Raw genomic sequence first — 15,261 nt, forward strand, 5'->3', positions numbered from 1 at the left:
TATTTCCGTTAGGGAACGCCTATTTGCACTTGCACTCCTTCTACACAACGCCATTTTTTTTTAAACTTTGGCAAAGGGTAGTCCACATTGTTTGTTACATATTCTAGTTTTGGAAACGGAAAACTGTATGGAGATCAAATGTTTCATCAATGAGAAAATTAGCAGAATGTCGGCCAAAATCCATCTCGCTCCATCAGGGAGAGTGCAATTGGCATGCTGACAGGATGCATGCATGCAGGAATTTCCACCAGAGCTGTTTCCAGATAATTTAATGTTAATTTCTCTACCATAAGCCGCCTCCAACGTCGTTTTAGAGAATTTGGCAGTACGTCCAACCTGCCTCAAAACCGCAGACCACGTATAATCACACCAGCCCAGGACCTCCACATCCAGCCTCTTCACCAGCAGGATCATCAGAGGGGGGAGGGGTTGTGCTGAGGAGTATTTCTGTCTGTAATAAAGCCATTTTGATTGGCTGAGCCTGGCTCGCCAGTGGGTGGACCTATGCCCCCCCAGGCTCACCCATAGCTGTGCCTCTGCTCAGTCATGTGAAATCCATAGATTACAGCCTAATGAATTTATTTAAATTCACTGACTTCCTTATATGAACTGTAACTCAGCAAAATCTTAGAAATTGCGTTTATATTTTTGTTCAGTATTTCGCCACCTACTGTGCGGGTGGATAATAAAGATCCCAAAAAGGAAATAATGCTTGGTTCAAAAAAATAAAAAGTTATATATATATATATATAGTACCAGTCAAAAGTTTGGACACACCTACTCATTCAAGGGTTTTTCTTAATTTTTACTATTTTCTACATTGTAGAATAATAGTGAAGACATCAAAACTAAAAACTAAAACTAAAAAAAAAAAAAAAAAAAACATCAAAACAATGAAATAACACATATGGAATCATGTAGTAACCAATCTTTTTTTAAACAAATCAAAATATATTTTATATTTGAGATTCTTCAAAGTAGCCACCCTTTGCCTTGATGACAGCTTTGCAAACTCTTGGTATTCTCTCAACCAGCTTCATGAGGTAGTCACCTGGAATACATTTCAATTAACAGGTGTGCCTTGTTAAAAGTTAATTTGTGGAATTTCTTTCCTTCTTAATGCGTTTGAGCCAATCAGTTGTGTTGTGACAAGGTAAAGGTAGGGGTGGTATACAGAAGATAGCCCTATTTGGTAAAAGACCAAGTCCATATAATGGCAAGAACAGCTCAAATAAGCAAAGAGAAAAGACAGTCCATCATTACTTTAAGACATGAAGGTCAGTCAATACGGAACATTTCAAGAACTTTGAATGTTTCTTCAAGTGCAGTCGCAAAAACCATCAAGCGTTATGATGAAACTGGCTCTCATGAGGACCGCCACAGGAAAGGAAGACCCAGAGTTACCTCTGCTGCATAGGATAAGTTCATTAGAGTTACCAACCTCAGAAATTGCAGCCCAAATAAATGCTTCACATTGTTCAAGTAACAGACACATCTCAACATCAACTGTTCAGAGGAGACTGCGTGAATCAGGCCTTCATGGTCAAATTGCTGCAAAGAAACCACTACTAAAGGACACCAATAAGAAGAAGAGACCTTGGGCCAAGAAACACGAGCAATGGACATTAGACCGGTGGAAATCTGTCCTTTGGTCTGATGAGTCCACATTTGAGATTTTTGATTCCAACCGCCGTGTCTTTGTGAGACGCAGAGTAAGTGAATGGATGATCGGTGGTTCCCACTGTGAAGCATGGAGGAGAAGGTGTGATGGTGTGGGGGTGCTTTGCTGGTGACATTGTCGGTGATTTATTTAGAATTCAAGGCACACTTAACCAGCATGGCTATCACAGCATTCTGCAGCGATACACCATCCCATCTGGTTTGCGCTTAGTGGGACTATCATTTGTTTTTCAACAGGACAATGACCCAACACACCTCCAGCTTGTGTAAGGGCTATTTGACCAAGAAGGAGAGTGATGAGTGCTGCATCAGATGACCTGGCCTCCACAATCACCCGACCTCAACCCAATTGAGATGATTTGGGATGAGTTGGACCGCAGAGTGAAGGAAAAGCAGCCAACAAGTGCTCAGCATATGTGTGAACTCCTTCAAGACTGTTGGAAAAGCATTCCAGGTGAAGCTGGATGAGAGAATGTCAAGAGTGTGGAAAGCTGGCATCAAGGCAAAGGGTGGCTACTTTGAAGAATCTAAAATCTAAAATATATTTTGATTTGTTTAACACTTTTTTGGTTACTACATGATTTCATATGTGTTATTTCATAGTTTTTATGTCTATACTATTATTCTACAAAGTAGAAAATAGTAAAAAATTTAGAAAAACCCTTGAATGAGTAGGTATGTCCAAACTTTTGACTGGTACTGTAGGTCGGTAGATACTCTTCATCAAACATCAATATTAAACTTAGCTCCTTTTTCTCATTTTCCATACGGGTCAAGCTACGTGCATTAACTACTCCTGGAATGTTTAGCCTAAGATATTGATTATCAATGTCCAACGGGACGCCAGAGATAACACCTTTTACCGGTGCCCTGCTCCGAAAATCAAAGCTGTCCACTTCATGTGTCGATAATTTCACGAGCCACAATGCACGCTATCAAAATTCATAGGTAGCTGATGATAGCTAGCTAGGTGGGTCGTCAATCCATGTTAGCTAGCTATGTTAGCTAGCTAGTGAGCTACTAACTCACTAGCTAGCTAGATAACTAGTTGTTAGCCAGGGCAGCATGTAACATCAGTAAGAAGCTTGTTTTTAGTGACAGATAATCATGCAGCTTGCTAGCTAACACAGCCACCTAGCTTGATGTGTAACATTAGTTATTGTAACTAATAAGCTAGCTAGCTAGCTAGATTCAACATCTGCAAACAACTGTTGAACAGTGCAGCATAGCTAGCTACATCAATAGTCCGTTTTTCCCCTATATTAATTTAGCAGCGCAAGTGGCGCTAAATCATTGCTGCCACTCCAAAAAATCTGATAACCCAAAAAAATTTGGGGAGGGGAAACGATGTCAATCGACATTGAAATTACTAAAACCAAATCGAAACAATTACTAAAAACAAAATCGAAACGGTGTTGAAAATGGACACCTTACAACACCTTACTGTGCTCACACCTCTCTTTGGACAGTCTTTATTCATTTATAGCAGATGGTGTCTTCTATTCAGTATATATCAGCCTCAAGTTCAGCTCCATTTCAGTGATTGAATCTGAGTGTTAGTGTGCATAAGTGAGGCCAACAAAGTTTAATGAGTTCTGCCATCCCTCTCATCTTGGCAAACCAGCTAAGTGATGTTGCTAGCTAGCTTGAGGGGAGCTTTAGTATGAGCTAGTAAAATGGCTGTTATGGTGAGTTTCTCGGGTATCAAGTAATTAATGAGGCAAGGAGATAGTTAACACTTAGATGGGGTGTTCATTTAATATTTAATATGGTACCATGGTTCGTTATAACAGAATACATAGCCCTGCCTCTGGCTATTCCGAACTCACTGAACAAAGAAGATATTTCAGCTTATATACGCTCTGTTACACGTTTCTTCACGAACATCTGGTACCCATCAGTGGGCACTCCCTTCTTTGATGTTATTACCCTTTACCCAGTGGCGGCTCCTGAAAAAATTCTCAGGGGGGGCAATTTTTCTGATGATTTAGGTGACCTACACACATTTAAAAAAAGATATGTCCAGCAACAACATGAAGACAGGGGCAGCATATAAGTCAATGCCAGAAGCATTTATTGACTGATCTCAAAAGTGTTGGCTTACAAAAGCAAAATAAGTTATCACAGTAAAAATAATCAAGGGTGTTCTTTCACATTCCTCAACACTGCATAAACAATATGCATTTCCATAAACAAATGAAATATCAGCTGAAAATACAGCATCTTGGTATTTGTTCAGATTGCAGGATCAACAAGAGCTTTTACCACATTTTTTGCCTCATGGTTGAATTGGAAATATGTGCACCTGAGCATAATTCACAACAAGCAAGCAGGAGCTTTTGATAGAGGCTACTGAAAACATTGATGCAAGTTATTGGTAATAAGAAATTTTTATAGACTTCCATATTCTGCCCTCTTGTATAGATTTGTGAAAATGAACAGTGATAGACATTTTGCCTAAAAACAGAATTTGAAAATAATTTCTAGAAAAGGTAAACACAGCTATCTGTATGGCTTTGTAAAAATGAACAACCATATTCTGGCCAATTGTATAGATTTGTAAATATGAACAACCATATTCTGGCCAATTGTATAGATTTGTAAAAATGAACATGAACAGATTATTATTATTTTTTTACTTTTTTTTAAATGAAAAATAACTATTTTAAACAACATCAACTGTGAACTGATTTGGGCGTGTGTGTGTTAAAGAGACAGACAGGGAGGGACAAAGAGAGAGAGAGGCTACATTACTTGTACTGAAACTGTTCTCTTCTCTCTTTCAATGCAGCAAAGCGGTCAATGACTTTCTCATTGAAATCAGGCATGCTGAGGACTAGTTCACTCTCCATGGAAAGCATGGCCAGTGCATTCAGACGTTCCTGGCCCATTGAATTTCGCAGGAATGTCTTAACTCGTGTCAAAGTTGAGAAACATCTCTCAGCTTCAGCTGTTGTCATGGGAGTAGTTATGAGGATGTTCAACAGAGTCACAGTCTCAGAGAACGTCTCCTGGAGGTTGTAGCTCATGAGAACCTGGTACAGTGCCAGTGCACCACAGTTTGACTTTCTCGTCGTCGGCAAAAAGACCGTTCAGTCTCTCCAAAAGCACACTGGCGATTGAGACTGAGGTTGATTCCGAGATGGGAAGGAACTCAAAAAAGCGCTCCTGCACTTTGTGGTTGCTATCTATGTACCTCAGCACAAGCACCAGCTGTATCTGTGTAGAAACGTCCGTGGTCTCGTCAGCTTGGATAGCTACGAAGTTCGCCGACTTCACCTCCTCCACAATATGTTCCCTCATGACCGCTAGCATACACTCCAGTTACAGTAGCTCGTTTTGAATGGTCTTTGATGTGAACTTCTTTCAAAGAGACAATCGAGTTGCACTGAAGGCTAGCCATCTTGATAGTAGTACGTGAATTGATTGACGCTGCTACCCGCTCTTTTCTTAGTTACGTTCATGGTTATGTTACGTATGACGAAAGCGCGTAAGTGCAAGCCCTCAGAAACCCATAGAGATTGTATTGAAAGCTCTGATATTTGAAAAAAAAAGATTTTACATGACAGGCTATGAGAGACTTCTGGGCGATTTTCAACCTGACTGAAATCGCCCCAAAGGGGGCGGGGCCATTTGAAGCACGACTTTAGCCTGATTGGACATTTAGTGGCAGATCAGACGTCTAGATTAGAACACTGATAACTACTGTTGCTGTGATATAATTGATTAGAAAAAAAATCCCTTCCTTTTCCCGTTTGGCAGTGCGTCGCCCATATCGCCCTAATGAACACACTGCCCCTGCCTTTACCCCAAGTCAGTATATCCTGTCCATCAGTTATTCTAAGATCAACATCAGTAATCTCCTTTGACATAAGGAATGCAGACTCTGTGGCACCAAGTCACTTATAAGAGCGTCTGCTAAATGACTAAAATGTAAATGTAAATGTTATCTACTAATTCTAACCTGGTTTCCCATAACACTATAAAAACATCATATCATTGGTAAAATCCCAAATTATTGATTGCTAGCCCATAATATCACACATTTCCATTCTATAGCCTATTGAAGAAGTGGAACTATAACAATTGAAATTGTGCGTTATTTTGTTTGATTAGCATGTGTTAGTTTATTCATTCTCCTCTGAATGTGCTTTTTTCTATTGTATTAACATTAGTCGTTTCTACAGGAAATGGAGGGTGCATGGTTGAGAGGAGTTGAAAAGCGTCTAAAGAAAATAAAAGGATGAGAGGATTGAACGTGAGGTTGTCCTTATAGATGGAGAGCAATGTTCCCTCTAAACTGCGCACGTTGGCACACTTCCTCCAGGACTGCAGCGCAAAAGAAATGCCATGCTGCGCAGAGATGCAAGAGATTGAACTTCACTGACTTCGCCCCATGAGTTTGCACTATATAGATCAAAATTTTTTCTGTGATCGAATCAACATTACAGTGGCTTGCGAAAGATATTCACCCCCCTTGGCATTTTTCCTATTTTTTTGCCTTACAACCTGGAATTAAAATGGATTTTTTTGGGGAGTTGTATCATTTGATTTACACAACATGCCTACCACTTTGAAGATGCAAAATATTTTTTATTGTGAAACAAACAAGAAATAAGACAAAAAAACAGAACTTGAGCGTGCATAACTATTCACCCCCCCCCCAAAGTCAATACTTTGTAGAGCCACCTTTTGCAGTAATTATAGCTGCAAGTCTCTTCGTGTATGTCTCTATAAGCTTGGCACATCTAGCCACTGGGATTTTTGCCCATTCTTCAAGGCAAAACTACTCCAGCTCCTTCAAGTTGGATGGATTCCGCTGGTGTACAGCAATCTTTAAGTCATACCACAGATTCTCAATTGGATTGAGGTTTGGGCTTTGACTAGGCCATTCCAAGACATTTAAATGTTTCCCCTTACAACCACTCAAGTGTTACTTTAGCAGTATGCTTAGGGTCATTGTCCTGCTGGAAGGTGAACCTCAGTCCCAGTCTCAAATCTCTGGAAGACTGAAACAGGTTTCTCAAGAATTTCTCTGTATTTAGCGCCATCCATCGTTCCTTCAATTCTGACCAGTTACCCAGTCCCTGCCGATGGAAAACATCCCCACAGCATGATGCTGCCACCACCATACTTCACTGTGGGGATGGTTTCTCGGGCTGTTGAGAGGTGTTGGGTTTGCGCCAAACATAGCATTTTCCTTGATGGACAAAAAGCTCAATTTTAGTCTCATCTGACCAGAGTACCTTCTTCCATATGTTTGGGGAGTCTCCCACATGCCTTTTGGTGAACACCAAACGTGTTTGCTTATTTTTTTCTTTAAGCAATTGCTTTTTTCTGGCCACTCTTCCATAAAGCCCAGCTCTGTGGAGTGTACGGCTTAAAGTGGTCCTATGGACAGATACTCCAATCTCCGCTGTGGAGCTTTGCAGCTCCTTCAGGGTTATCTTTGGTGTCTTTGTTGCCTCTCTGATTAATGCCCTCCTTGCCTGATCCGTGAGATTTGGTGGGCGGCCCTCTCTTGGCAGGTTTGTTGTGTGTGCCATATTCTTTCAATTTTTTAATAATGGATTTAAATGGTGCTCCGTGGGATGTTCAAAGTTTCTGATATTTTTTTAGAACCCAACCCTGATCTGTACTTCTCCACAACTTTGTCCCTGACCTGTTTGGAGAGCTTCTTGTTCTTCATGGTGCCGCTTGCTTGGTGGTGTCCCTTGCTTAGTGGTGTTGCAGACTCTGGGGCCTTTCAGAACAGGTGTATACAGTTGAAGTTGGAAGTTTACATCCACTTAGGTTAGAGTCATTAAAAATCGTTTTTCAACCACTCCGCACATTTCTTGTTAACAAACTATAGTTTTCGCAAGTCGGTTAGGACATCTACTTTGTGAATGACACAAGTAATTTTTCAAACAATTGTTTACAGACAGATTATTTCACTTATAATTCACTGTATCACAATTCCAGTGGGTCAGAAGTTTACATACACTAACTTGACTGTGCCTTTAAACAGCTTGGAAAATTCCAGAAAATGATATCATGGCTTTAGAAGCTTCTGATAGGCTAATTGACATCATTTGAGTCAATTGGAGGTGTACCTGTGGCTGTATTTCAAGGCCTATGCTCAAACTCAGTGCCTCTATAATTGACATCATGGGAAAATCAAAAGAAATCTGCCAAGACCTCAGGAAAAAAATTGTAGACCTTCACAAGTCTGGTTCATCCTTGGGAGCAATTTCCAAACGCCTGAAGGTACCATGTTCATCTGTACAAACAATAGTACGCAAGTATAAACACCATGGGACCACGCAGCCGTCATACCGCTCAGGAAGGAGACGCGTTCGGTCTCCTAGAGATTAACGTACTTTGGTGCAAAAAGTGCAAATAAATCCCAGAACAACAGCAAAGGACCTTGTGAAGATGCTGGAAGAAACAGGTACAAAAGTATCTATATCCACAGTAAAACAAGTCCTATATCGACATAACCTGAAAGGCCGCTCAGCAAGGATGAAGCCACTGCTCCAAAACCGCCATAAAAAAGCCAGACTACGGGTTGCACCTGCACATTGGGACAAAGATTGTACTTTTTGGAGAAATGTCCTCTGGTCTGATGAAACAAAAATAGAACTGTTTGGCCATAATGACCATCGTTATGTTTGGAGGAAAAAGGGGGTTGCTTGCAAGCCGAAGAACACCATCCCAACCGTGAAGCACGGGGGTGGCAGCATTATGCTGTGGGGGTGCTTTGCTGCAGGAGGGACTGGTGCACTTCACAAAATGAATGGCATCATGAGGAAGGAAAATGATGTGGATATATTGAAGCAACATCTCAAGACATCAGTCAGGAAGTTAAAGCTTGGTCGCAAATCGGTCTTCCAAATGGACAACGACCCCAAGCATACTTCCAAAGTTATGGCAAAATGGCTTAAGGACAACAAAGTCAAGGTATTGGAGTGGCCATCACAAAGAAAAAAAAAAAAAAAAAAAAAAAGCCCTGACCTCAATCCTATAGAAATGTTTTGGGCAGAACTGAAAAAGCGTGTGCGAGCAAGGAGGCCTACAAACCTGACTCAGTTACACCAGCTCTGTCAGGAGGAATGGGCCAAAATTCACTCAACTTATTGTGGGAAGCTTGTGGAAGGCTTCCCGAAATGTTTGACCCAAGTTAAACAATTTAAAGGCAATGCTACCAAATACTAATTGAGTGTATGTAAACGTCTGACCCACTGGGAATGTGATGAAAGAAATAAAAGCTGAAATAAATAATTATCTTTACTATTATTCTGACATTTCACATTCTTAAAATAAAGTGGTGTTCCTAACTGACCTAAGACAGGGTATTTTTACTAGGATTAAATGTCAAGAATTGTGAAAAACTGAGTTTAAATGTATTTGGCTAAGGTGTATGTAAACCACCGACTTCAACTGTATATACTGAGATCATGTGACAGTTAGATTGCACACAGGTGGACTTCATTTAACTAATATGTGACTTCTGAAGGTAATTGTTTGCACCAGATCTTATTTAGGGGCTTCATAGCAAAGGTGGTGAACACATATGCACGCACCACTTTTCCATTATTTATTTCGTATAATATTTTTCATTTCACTTCACCAATTTGGACTATTTTGTGTATGTCCATTACATGAAATCCAAATAAAAATCCATTTAAATTACAGGTTGTAATGCAACAAAGTAGGAAAAACACCAAAGGGGATGAATACTTTTGCAAGGCACTGTAAATGCCATACCTACTAGTCTAGACAAATTGGCTCCTTTGGGACAAACAAATGTACTACATTTGAGGAATATCAGGTGCATTCTTCAATGTAAGTAGCACAAAAAACAAACATCTCTCTGACCAGCACATTGCCACCCCTGACATGCATAGGACCATACTTTTACTATGTAACACATACTTTTACACAAGATGCTAAATGAACAAAACATATCCACCTGCACAGAGGACACAGTGCTGCCGTTTGCATCTTGCATGGTAGGTGGCACTGTACTCCTTGCATTTCACCTAACATGCATTTTTATTATATTAATTAATGACTAAAGTAGCTTTGAACTGACAGTGTGTAGAGTTAAATACCTTTTTTTTTGTTGGCCCAATTGCTGTACAGCAACAGCTGCTGATTTTAATTCAATCTGGATATGTTTTCAAAGACAGATTATACTGTATATTACACTGCTCAAAAAATAAAGGGAACACTTAAACAACACAATGTAACTCCAAGTCAATCACACTACTGTGAAATCAAACTGTCCACTTAGGAAGCAACACTGATTGACAATACATTTCACATGCTGTTGTGCAAATGGAATAGACAACAGGTGGAAATCGTAGGCAATTAGCAAGACACCCCCAATAAAGAAGTGGTTCTGCAGGTGGTGACCACAGACCGCTTCTCAGTTCCTATGCTTCCTGGCTGATGTTTTGGTCACTTTTGAATGCTGGCGGTGCTTTCACTCTAGTGGTAGCATGAGACGGAGTCTACAACCCACACAAGTGGCTCAGGTAGTGCAGCTCATCCAGGATGGCACATCAATGCGAGCTGTGGCAAGAAGGTTTGTTGTGTCTGTCAGTGTAGTGTCCAGAGCATGGAGGCGCTACCAGGAGACAGGCCAGTACATCAGGAGACGTGGAGGAGGACGTAGGAGGGCAACAACCCAGCAGCAGGACCGCTACCTCCGCCTTTGTGGAAGGAGGAGCAGGAGGAGCACTGCCAGAGCCCTGCAAAATGACCTCCAGCAGGCCACAAATGTGCATGTGTCTGCTCAAACGGTCAGAAACAGACTCCATGAGGGTGGTATGAGGGCCCGACGTCCACAGGTGGGGGTTGTGCTTACAGCCCAACACCGTGCAGGACGTTTGGCATTTGCCAGAGAACACCAAGATTGGCAAATTCGCCACTGATGAAACGCCGTGGAGAACGTTCTGCTGCCTGCAACATCCTCCAGCATGACCGGTTTGGCGGTGGGTCAGTCATGGTGTGGGGTGGCATTTCTTTGAGGGGCCGCATAGCCCTCCATGTGCTCGCCAGAGGTAGCCTGACTGCCATTAGGTACCGAGATGAGATCCTGGCATTTATTTCATTCCAGCCATTACAATGAGCCTCCTATAGCTCTTCTCAAAAATGTAATCAAATCTAATTTTATTGGTCGCATATGGCCGAATACAACAGGTGTAGACCTTACCAAAATGCTGTTTTGTTTTTAGTAAGAAAACAGATAATAAACAGCGAGTAGCAGCAATGTAAAAAAGGTGGTCATTGCAAATAGTCCGGGTAGCCGTTTGATGAACTGTTTAGCAGTCTTATGGCTTGGGGATAGAAGTTGTTGGGGAGCCTTTTGGACCAAGACTTGGCGCTCCGGTACCACTTGCCGTGCGGTAGCAGAGAGAACAGTCTATGACTAGGGTGGATGGAGTCTTTGATAATTTTAAGGGCCTTCCCAAAAAATGTCCTGCTCCTTGAAAGCGGCAGCTCTAGCCTTTCGCTCAGTGCGGATGTTGCCTGTAATCCATGACTTCTGGTGTGGATATGTACTTACAGTCACTGTGGGGACGATGCACTTATTGATGAAGCCAGTGACTGATGTGGTATACTCCTCAATGCCATCGGATGAATCCCGGAACATATTCCAGTCTGTGCTTGCAAAACAGTCATGTAGCTTAGCATCCACATCATCTGACCACTTCCTGCTTGAGTCAGTCACTGGTACTTCCTGCTTGAGTTTTTGCTTGTAAGCAGGAATCAGTAGGATAGAATTATGGGCAGATTTGCCGAATGGAGGACGAGGGAGAGCTCTGTACGCACCTCTGTGTGTGGAGTAAAGGTGGTCTAGAGTTTTTTTTACTCTGGTTGCGCATGTGACATGCTGGTAGAAATCTGGTAAAACTGATTTTTTTTGTTGCCGTGGAAATTTTACACATTGGACACAAAGTTAATCATAAATGAATCATTCTTTATTTTCAGCGCGCTGGAGAGGTTCCAACCAACTCACATGTCGATCAGGAGCTCCACCGGGGCAGTCCCGTTAGTTTTCCTACGTATATACATACAAGTTATATTTGCATGATTTAGCTTATTCATCATTCATAATTAATTCCTCATTAACATTTGCTTCATTCATATGACGACCAATACTGGGTCATGCATGTGACAGACCAATACCTCATGAGGCTTCTTCTCTCTGAGCTGAGACCTTGAAACTGAGTTTTCCCTTTCTCTAAACAAGGTTCTGGGCGTACTGCCATATTGCAGATACTGATAGTGAGGATTCGTTCAAATCAGTCACTTGCATGAACACAGAAATTGGTTATTAGAAAAGCACAAACATAAAAATGTCCATCACATTCCATCCTCTTTATCACTTGTGTGATAATAATCATTATATTTTAATGTAAGCATTTAGATTTTAGCTTCTATATCAAAATATTCTACACTGCTATTAAAGTAGGGTTAATAAACACATAAAACCAGACACTTCATCATTTCAAACCCTTCATTCTGGGTTATACATTCTAAATAGTATCATAATAAAGGTTATAGTTCTATTAACGGGAGTGAATTAATCAAAAATACACACACATACATGTTAAGTAACACAATTTAGACAAACTAAGAAAAAAAACTAACGCTGCTGCCCATTTGGCAACTTAGGATCCCCAACTTCCAAACAGGGATTCCAACCAAGTTGCAGGCACTTATTCTTAGCAACAGTGGCAATGTATTCGGCGAGATCAGTCATATTAGAAGAGTGATCTGGGATACAAGTACAACATTCATTGCCAAAGATTGCACAAGTGCCCCCTTGACCTGCCAAAAGATAGCAAAGAGCCTCTGTTTTGCAGAGCCAATTTACGCAATTCTTTTAGCATTGCCAATGTTCTCTAGAGATCTCCCGAATTTGGTCTAGGGCACATGCATATTGACTTTCGCAGGGAAGAGAGAGAGAACATGTTATAACAGTTTCACACCAACCTTGATAATGAGATTGGGGCAAGGTTAGCCCAAGCTACAATCTAGTGGCTCTCCTCACAGTTGAAACCATTTTTTTTTTCTCTCCAAATTGGTTTATACTCCCCTATCATCTTGGCGATCTCACCTCAGAGTTACAGGGTCAGGGAGTCAGAGGGCTAATCCGTAGGGAGAAAACCCAACCATCCAGCAGATCCAATCTGGTGAGATTTGTTATCGAAGCAAGACAAAAAAACAAAAGAAACAATACAACAGCAGCAATACAAATATATCACTCGAGGTAGAGAAAACTTTGGAGTAACTGTCAACCAATACCAACATATTTTTCCTTTTACTGGCAGGCATGTGAAGAAAATACATTTGTATATTTACCAAAGGGCCCCAGGGGACTGGTAATCCCTCCTTTGGACACATGACTCACATCGTGATTCATGCGTCCAAAAAAACAACAACACTGCCTGTTAAATCAAAATAACAAATAAAATTAGAATTACAACCCTTGATGACTCAATCTTAACTTAATTGTATCCCATAAGGTACAGTGAGGGAAAAAAGTATTTGATCACCTGCTGATTTTGTACGTTTGCCCACTGACAAAGACATGATCAGTCTATAATTTTAATGGTAGGTTTGTTTGAACAGTGAGAGACAGAATAACAACAAAATAATCCAGAAAAACGCATGTCAAAAATGTTATGAATTTATTTGCATTTTAATGAGGGAAATAAGTATTTGACCCCTCTGCAAAACATTACTTAGTACTTGGTGGCAAAACCCTTGTTGGCAATCACAGAGGTCAGACGTTATTGTAGTTGGCCACCAGGATTGCACACATCTCAGGAGGGATTTTGTTCCACTCCTCTTTGCAGATCTTCTCCAAGTCATTAAGGTTTTGAGGCTGACGTTTGGCAACTCGAACCTTCAGCTCCCTCCACGGATTTTCTTTGGGATTAAGGTCTGGAGACTGGCTAGGCCACTCCAGGACCTTAATGTGCTATTTCTTGAGCCACTCCTTTGTTGCCTTGGCCGTGTGTTTTGGGTCATTGTCATGCTGGAACACCCATCCACAACTCATTTTCAATGTCCTGGCTGAGGGAAGGAGGTTCTCACCCAAGATTTGACGGTACATGGCCTCATACCTTTGATGCGGTGAAGTTGTCCTGTCCCCTTAGCAGAAAAACACCCCCAAAGCATAATGTTTCCACCTCCATGTTTGACGGTGGGGATGGTGTTCTTGGGGTCATAGGCAGCATTCCTCCTCCACCAAACACGGCGAGTTGAGTTGATGCCAAAGAGCTCGATTTTCGTCTCATCTGACCACAACACTTTCAGCCAGGGCTGATTCCTCACCGTTCTCATGATCATTGAAACTCCACGAGGTGAGATCTTGCATGGAGCCCCAGGCCGAGGGAGATTGACAGTTATTTTGTGTTTCTTCCATTCACGAATAATCGCACCAACTGTTGACACCTTCTCACCAAGCTGCTTGGCGATGGTCTTGTAGCCCATTCCAGCCTTGTGTAGGTCTACAATCTTGTCCCTGACATCCTTGGAGAGCTCTTTGGTCTTGGCCATGGTGTAAAGTTTGGAATCTGATTGATTGATTGCTTCTTGGACAGGTGTCTTTTATACAGGTAACAAACGGAGATTAGGAGCACTCCCTTTAAGAGTGTGCTCCTAATCTCAGCTCATTACTTGTATAAAAGACACCTGGGAGCCAGAAATCTTTCTGATTGAGAGGGGGTCAAATACTTATTTCCCTCATTAAAATGCTAATCAATTTATAACATTTTTGACATGCGTTTTTCTGGATTCTTGTGTTGTTATTCTGTCTCTCACTGTTAAAAAAAACCTACCATTAAAATTATAGACTGATCATTTCTTTGTCAGTGGGCAAACGTACAAAATCATCAAGGGATCAAATACTTTTTTCCCTTACTGTAATGGTAAAATAGACTAGAGACAGGTGTCCCTCATTCAGGGGCAGCGATCTCTCTCTGTCCTTCTCGTGTTCTGAATCACACATAGGACTGTTGATAAATTATAAACTTCTTCCTAATTATTATTGTTTCCATATTACATTTAAATGTCACCCAATGTCTCCAGTCTTTCTAGTGAGGGTGATCAGGCCTCACCAGAAAGTCAGAACAGAGGTCAGAGGTCATTCAACCCCATTAAGTGAGTGTTTGTTTCCCTGTACCTCAGACATTATTTAAAGATATTTCAAACATTTTGTGTATCAGGTTTACATTGGGTTTTTCAGTATATTTCTTATCAAGAGAATTTACATTTGTGCAACCAAAACCCAGACAATAGAAACTTCAGAAAATTTCATTTGCACACAGCATCCTTTCTAACCCATGAAAACCCCACTAAAACAAAAATAAAAAGACCCCACACAATAAATCAAACAGAGTATTAACCACTAACAAATATTAAATCAACAGGTGGGTTGTGTGTTGGTGCTGGTGTGTGTGTGGTAAAAATGGTAGGGTAAAAACAAACTAAATGGCCAGGCCTTACTTAATTTGGGAGCTCCCTTAACAGCTGGATCTGGGTACCTTTAACTGCTCTCCCAAGGCACTTGCCTTAGGA

At 41.1% G+C, this 15,261-nt stretch overlaps 1 long non-coding RNA gene across 1 annotated transcript; it reads right to left on the reverse strand.

Annotated features, from left to right (window-relative positions):
- Positions 1-10,551: 10,551 nt before the first annotated feature.
- LOC311146491 lies at positions 10,552-15,261 on the reverse strand. Its single transcript, XR_014614686.1, has 3 exons — positions 15,190-15,261; positions 13,039-13,124; positions 10,552-12,866 (listed from the first exon to the last, which is right to left on the reverse strand). It is a non-coding gene; the product is annotated as an uncharacterized lncRNA (long non-coding RNA).

The sequence above is a fragment of the Coregonus lavaretus genome (assembly GCF_964263955.1).
Source record: "Coregonus lavaretus genome assembly, chromosome: 19".
NCBI lineage: Eukaryota > Metazoa > Chordata > Actinopteri > Salmoniformes > Salmonidae > Coregonus > Coregonus lavaretus.